The following is a 5,666-nucleotide window of genomic DNA, read 5'->3' as shown; positions in this document are numbered from 1 at the left end:
TACAGCAAAGGTAACATCTAGACTACTGATGATGGCAAACTCTTCCTCACTATCTGTTCACCCTTTTATTTTTTCAGCCTTTTTCTTCTACCTTGTTTCCCCTCTACCATCTTGTAGTTTCCAGTCCCTTTCTTTGATTTCTTCTTCCCATCTTCTTCCCATCAATGAAACTTCCATTGAATAACATGGTTTTCCTTTACCATTGCTCTGCCCACTGAAGGCTCTCTCAAAAATAGAACTTGAATAATGCCCCTCTTAACTCTTTAGTTTTGTAATCTGAAGTACAAAATTTCCAAATTAGGATATTTCTAGTGGAGAACTGAAAGTTAGACATTCTTGATATGTTGTTTTTCCTTTTAGGAAGCAAGATTATAGCATAATGGAGCTGGGGAAAGGAATTTTAAACTTCATCTAGTCAAAATTCTTTAATTAAATACATTTCATTTTTGCTAAATTTAGTTTCATGTTACACATCTGTTCATCAATATATTATACTTTATTAATAAGTTGGGAAATAGAGATGAGAAAAAATTGCCCATATTTCCAACCACCTTAATTATTAATGACTACTCATATTTTATAGGCCTTCCTTTTTTTGCTTTTAACACATCATTAGTTTACATTTGAAGCATAGGCTTGATGAACTGTAATTAACTTAGTCATTTCCTTATTGATGTACTTATAGATGGTCCTGTTTTTCACTATTATACAAATACTACTGACATCATGTAAACTTCTGTATTTCAGATTCTTTCCTTAGAGTAGATTTCCAGAATATTTCTTACTGGATCAAAAGCCAAATACATCTTGTTACTTCCTTACATTTCCTTACATCTTGTTACTTCCCAATTGACAGTGTACTCAGCAAATGTAAGTGAATCTCCCAATTTAAAGAGGAAAAATCAGGGCCTAAGAGTTTAAGTGACTTGCTCCAAGTTACAAAGTCACACAGATAGAGAGCCCAAGCCAAGACAAAAAGCAAGCATCTGACTCTAGTCCTCAATTCACTAGGGACATAAGCCTTTCTTTTATCTCTTGGTTTTATTTAACCTTAGATGTTTGGGAATGTTGTCAAGTAGCTTACTCTCTGCTCTTCTCATATGAGATTTTGAGGAATGAAATTCACACCTTCAATAAAAATGCTAAGGTCTCATGTCACGTGAGTCACATTCTACCCAATGACAGCAAAATACACATGAAACATTTACCAAAATAGACCATATGCTAGCCCATAAAATAAGCAAATAAATTTCAAAGGGTTGAAGTCATACGAAGTATGTTTTCTGGCCCCAATAGCATTAAACTAGAAATCAATAACAGAGGCGTGTCTTTTTCCTGACTGGTCTCCGTGGTTCCTGCCTGAGAACTGCTGATAGCAACATGTCTTCAGGAAATGCCACAAATGGGCTCCGTGCCCCTCAGTTCAAAGCAGTAGTTGCTGTGCCAGATGATCAGTGCAAAGATATCAACTTATCTGACTATAGAGAAAAATATGCTGTGTTCTTTTACCCTCTTGACTTCACCTTTGAGTACCCCATGGAGATCATTGCTTTCAGTGATTGGGCAGAAGAATTGAAGAAACTCAATTGCTGGTCTTTCTTGGTGGTGCAATGGTTAAGAATCTGCCTGCCAAAGAAGGGGATAGGTGTTTGATCCCTGGTCCAGGAAGATTCCATGTGCTGCGGGGAAACTAAGTTCATGTGCTACAACTACTGAGCTCACACGCCACAACTACTGAAGCCTGTGTACCCCTGAGCCTGTGTTCCTCAACAAGAGAAGCCTCTGCAATGAGAAGCCTGAGGACCACAACAGAGAACAAGCCCTTCTCACTGCAACTAGCAAAAGCCCTCGAGAAGCAATGAAGACCCAGTGCAGCCTAAAATAAATAAGTTAAAAAAAAAAAAAGAAACTCCACTGCCAAGTGATGGATGTTTCCGTGGGTTTTCACTTCTTGTCACCTGGCGTGGATTAACACACCCAAGAAACAAGGAGGACTAGGGCCCGGGAACAGTCCCTTGATATCAGACCCCCAGGGCACCATTGCTCACTATGGGGTCTTAAAGGCTGATGAAGGCATCTCATTCAGACCCTTTCTGCTACTGACGATAAAGGTATCCTTTGAAAGACCACCACCAACGACCTTCCTGTTGGCCACTCTGTGGATGAGACACTGAGACTAGTTCAGGCCTTTCGGTTTATTGACACACATGGCAAAGTGTGCCCAGCTGGCTGGGAGTCTCCAGTGATACCATCACGTCTGATGTCCAGAAGAGTGAAGAATATTTATCCAAGTAGAACTGAGCTCTGGGCCATTTTAGGGCCAGGCTGCAGTAGAGGGCCTTGAGAACAAAACCTCCTTTGTCCTATTGCCATGCTTAAAACCAAGGCCTTGCACTCAGTCTGGATGTGATATGGACCAGGACAGGCCTTTCCTGCAGGCGCTGGGGAGGCAGATCTCTCTTCCTCTGTACAGAGTGACCTGAGCTGTGTTATGGGGCAGGCCAACTGATGTGTACAGTAGTAGGGTATATAGTAGCAGGGTATCACTTTTAATCTTTTGTAGTTTCTATTAAACTTGAGCTAAAGGGAAAAAAGAAACTAATAGCAGAAAGTTATCTCAAAAAATTTCAAATATTTGGAAGCTAGATAACACATTTAATTCAAAGAAGAAATTAAAAGGAAATTAGAACTTTTTTTTTTTACTTCTTGAGATGAGCACTGTCACAATTTCACAAAGAGAGACTCAAGCTTAGAAGTTCTGCTTAAAAAATTGGTTGGTAAGTGGTGACTCAGGCTCAGAGACCTAGTGCTTCACTGTTACCCTAAAATGCCTTTCTCCACCTAGTTCTTCCATGTATACTGGGTCCATGGATGCCTGAACTTAATCAGAAGTGTAGAATGTATTTTGACTGTAACAAAAATGAAAACAATTGCATATCAAGATTTGTTGGATGTCACTAAAGCAATTCCTGAGGAGAAATTTGTGACTAAATGACTAATGACTGTATTAGAAAAGATGAGTAGTGCAGTCATCTGTATTGTGCTAAGTGACAATACTAGAAAGAAGATCACAGATCATTGACATAAGCAACAAGGAAAGAAGAAGAAATTAAATCCGAAGTAAGCAGAAGAAAGGAATTAGTAAAGATCTGAGCAAAAACTAATACAATAAGAAACAGGAAAACATTAGAGAAAATCAGTGAAACCAAAAGATGATCCGTTGAGTTCAATAAAATTGATGAACCTCTAGTCAGACTGATCAAGAAAAAAGAAACACAAATTACCAATCGCAAGAATGAGAGAGGTGCCTCCTGGACTGTCTGTTCCTTTGCCCAAAGTGAACTCTATTTCTTCTCCTTTTTCTCCTTTCCTTCCTGGTCATCCTTCTACTGCTTCTTTTAATAGATTTATTTCCTGATAATCACAATTACACACATTCAAGGCAGATGATTTAGAAAACACACGGAAAAACCGTAAAGATCATCTTTGTTCTCCTCTCCCACTCTTGGAAATAGCCACTGCTTAATATCTACATTCTTGCCTTTTCTCTAAGCATCTTCTCCCTAAATTGTATCAGACTATGCATAATTTTTGTAAAAATATGTATTTATTTGACTGCCTTGGGTTTTAGTTGTGGTGCACGGACTCTCTAGTTGTGGCGTGTAGGTTTAGTCGCTCAGCTGCGGTTGGGATCTTAATTCCCTGACCAGGAACAGAACCTCTGTCCCCGGCACTGCAAGGTGAACTCAACCACTGGACTACCAGGGAAGTCCTTATGCTTGTTGTTATACGCATGCATCACAATTTTAAAGCAAAAACTAACAATAGAACCCTACACCAGTGTGCTGTTTGCCATGAGATAAACATCACTGCAAATGTGTTCAAATCTTGAGTCCATCTTCAGTTTCACAACCTTGCTTTGATCGTCCTACCCACTCCAAGCCCCATTTTGCCATCTTCCAAGACCTGCAGGGACCCAGCCTTATCACTTTTTGGAAAGGATTTGAAATCTTAAAGAGAATGTAAGAGATAGATTCTCTCTTCCTTGAGGGTTTGCATTTGAACTTCAACCCTAGGGGTGGCATGAAAGATTTGTTTCCTGCCCAGGGAATTTCTTGACGGCAGACATGAAATTAAGAGACACTTGCTCCTTGAAAGGAAAGCTATGACAAACCTAGACAGTGTATTAAAAAGCAGAGACATCACTTTGCCGACAAAGGTCTGTTTAGTCAAAGCTATGGTTTTTTCAGTAGTCGTGTACAGGTGTGAGAGTTGGACCATAAAGAAGGCTGAGCACTAAAGAGCTGATGCTTCCAAACTACGGTGCTGGAGAAGACTCTTGAGAGTCCCTTGGACAGCAAAGAGATCAAACCAGGCAATTCTAAAGGAACTCAACCCTGAATATTCACTGTAAGGACTGATGCTGAAGCTGAAGCTCCAATAGTTTGGCCACCTGATGCAAAGAGCCAACTCCCTGGAAAAGACCCTGATGCTGAGAAAGACTGAGGGCAGAAGAAGGGAGAGACAGAGGACGAGATGGTTGGATGGTATCACCGACTCAGTGGACATGAGTTTGAGCAAACTCTGGGAAATAGTGAAGGACAGGGAGGCCTGGAATGCTGTAGTCCAGGGGGTCGCGAAGAGTTGGACATGACTTAGCGACTGGACAACAAGGAATTTCAGACAATAGCAAGTGCAGACGGTGACCCACACCTCCCAGGGATGATTGGTCTCTTTTAGTTTAGTAATAATAACAACAGGTATTGGTGACAGGTGCTCTACATGCATCATTTCCTTGAACCCTCACATTGACAAGTGAAGAAGGTCCCCCCTTTATATGTTAAGAACTGAAGGCCCAGGACTTCCTGGTGGTCCAGTGGTTAAGACTCAGTGCTTACACAGCAGAGGGCATGGGTTCGATTCCTGGTTAGGGAACGAATAAATAAATTCCCCATGGCAGCACAGCACTATCAAACACACAAAAAAGACAACTTTCCCAGGGACACAGAACTAGTACATGGGTGGAGCTACTACTTGAGCCCAGGTCTTTCTAACTCCAGACCGAGAACTTGTAGAATTAGTGCCTTCATGATGAAATGAAGGGACCTTACTGCTTTGGTTTCTTGTTTTTCAACAGTCAGACTTGAAAAGCTGTCAGGGAAGTGCTTCAGGCTACATCATGGGCCCATGATTGGCTTGCAACAGGCACTTTCCAAGCCTGACCTGGGACACTAAATGCAAAAAACAGTCAGTCCTTACCATGTTTATCTGGCTAGTTCAGGGTATAAGTTCTCATTCCTCCAGACTCCTTCCTGTGCCGTCTAAATCATAGCTGGTGTCTCACCCTCCTGTTCCCACTAAAGGCATTTATAGACAACCATGATGCCAGCCTCTGTGTTGCCAGCCTCCTTCAGTCTTCATAATAATCTTGCCAGGAGGCACGATGGAAATGCCATCTCCATTTCAAAGATGGAGAAACTGAGTCCCAGAGACTCAGCTTACATGGAGATAAGCAGCAGAGCTGGGATTAGACACCTGGGTTCTGTGACACCAGAGCACACTCTATGCAACCTCCATCTCTGCCTCACCTGCTGGGTGGTACCCTTTCTCACATCAAGCTCACTGACTCTTTTGGATGTCTCCCTGTGTCTGTCCTCCTAGTTTGG

General features: G+C 41.5%; 1 pseudogene; it reads left to right on the top strand.

Annotated features, from left to right (window-relative positions):
- The first annotated feature begins 1,380 nt into the window (after positions 1-1,380).
- On the top strand, positions 1,381-2,295 carry LOC110151358 (peroxiredoxin-1-like; annotated as a pseudogene).
- The last annotated feature ends 3,371 nt before the right edge of the window (positions 2,296-5,666 follow it).

The sequence above is a fragment of the Odocoileus virginianus genome, chromosome 5, assembly GCF_023699985.2.
Source record: "Odocoileus virginianus isolate 20LAN1187 ecotype Illinois chromosome 5, Ovbor_1.2, whole genome shotgun sequence".
Classification (NCBI taxonomy): Eukaryota; Metazoa; Chordata; class Mammalia; order Artiodactyla; family Cervidae; genus Odocoileus; species Odocoileus virginianus.
Note: the sequence above shows the minus strand (reverse complement) of the source record. Positions and strands in the feature narration are given on the sequence as shown.